We start from the raw sequence: 1,067 nt of genomic DNA, 5'->3' as shown, positions 1-1,067 counted from the left end.
CCAAGGTCTTGATAGAAATAACTTGACTCTTGCACATAAGCTTCAACTCCTCTAATTCAAATTTTTCATTGGCTTGTTGCAGCTGGAGTTGCTGTCTAGGTGCATACTGTGGTTGCTGAAAACCAGGGGGGTTGTACTGCTTAGCTGGATATTGCTGATAAGGTTGTTGAACCACGTTCTGAGCATTGATCCAACTAAAATTAGGATGATTGCGGTTGTTGGGATGATAGGTGGCTGGCGTTGGTTGCTGTAATCGCTGGAAGTTGCTCACGAACTGAGCTGATTCACTAAAAATTGTGCAGTGATCAGTCTCATGGGCACCATCACAAAGCTCACAGACACTTGCGATTTGATTTACTCCATAATTAGCCAAAGTGTCCACTTCATCGTCGGAGCTTTAAGTTGGGCAGCAATAGCAGTATCTGCATCCAACTCTAGAATTCCTGTGACTTTTCCCTGAGTCAGTCTCTGGGAAGGATTCTGGTATTCATTAGCAACCATCAGTTCAATAAGTTCATAAGCTTCATCGTAGCTCTTAGCCTACAAGGCTCCACCTGATGCTGCATCAAGCATGGGTCTAGAAGTAGCACCCAATCCATTATAGAAGCAATTAATAATCATCCAATCAGGCATGCCATGGTGTGGGAACTTTCTTAGCATCTCCTTATATCTATCCCAAGACTCACACATAGATTCCCTTATTTGCTGAGCAAACTGGGTAAGAGCATTCCTGATTGCAGCAGTCCTCCCAAGTGGTGATAGATCCTGTTGGCAGAGAGTGTAACTAGTACTTGGCCTTGTCCCTCAAGGAGAATGGGAACATGCGTAGCTTGATAGAGTCTTCAGTCACATTATTGAATTTGAAAGTGTCGCATATCTCGATGAAATCCCTGATGTGCATGTTGGGGTCTTCAATAGGAGAACCCCCAAACTGGACTGAGTTCTATATCACTTGAATCGTGCTTGACTTGATCTCAAAAGTGTTAGCCCTGATGGCTGGTCTGATGATGCTTGACTGAATGTCATTAATCTTAGGCTGAAAATAGTCCATCAAAGCCTTCAGATTT

At 43.5% G+C, this 1,067-nt stretch overlaps 1 non-coding gene across 1 annotated transcript; it reads left to right on the top strand.

Annotated features, from left to right (window-relative positions):
* The first annotated feature begins 631 nt into the window (after positions 1-631).
* On the top strand, positions 632-738 carry LOC141694242 (small nucleolar RNA R71). Its single transcript, XR_012563563.1, has one exon. It is a non-coding gene; the product is annotated as a small nucleolar RNA R71 (small nucleolar RNA).
* The last annotated feature ends 329 nt before the right edge of the window (positions 739-1,067 follow it).

Source organism: Apium graveolens, chromosome 10 (assembly GCF_009905375.1).
Source record: "Apium graveolens cultivar Ventura chromosome 10, ASM990537v1, whole genome shotgun sequence".
Classification (NCBI taxonomy): domain Eukaryota; kingdom Viridiplantae; phylum Streptophyta; class Magnoliopsida; order Apiales; family Apiaceae; genus Apium; species Apium graveolens.
The sequence above is the reverse complement of the archived record's forward strand: the minus strand, read 5'-3'. Positions and strand labels throughout refer to the sequence as shown.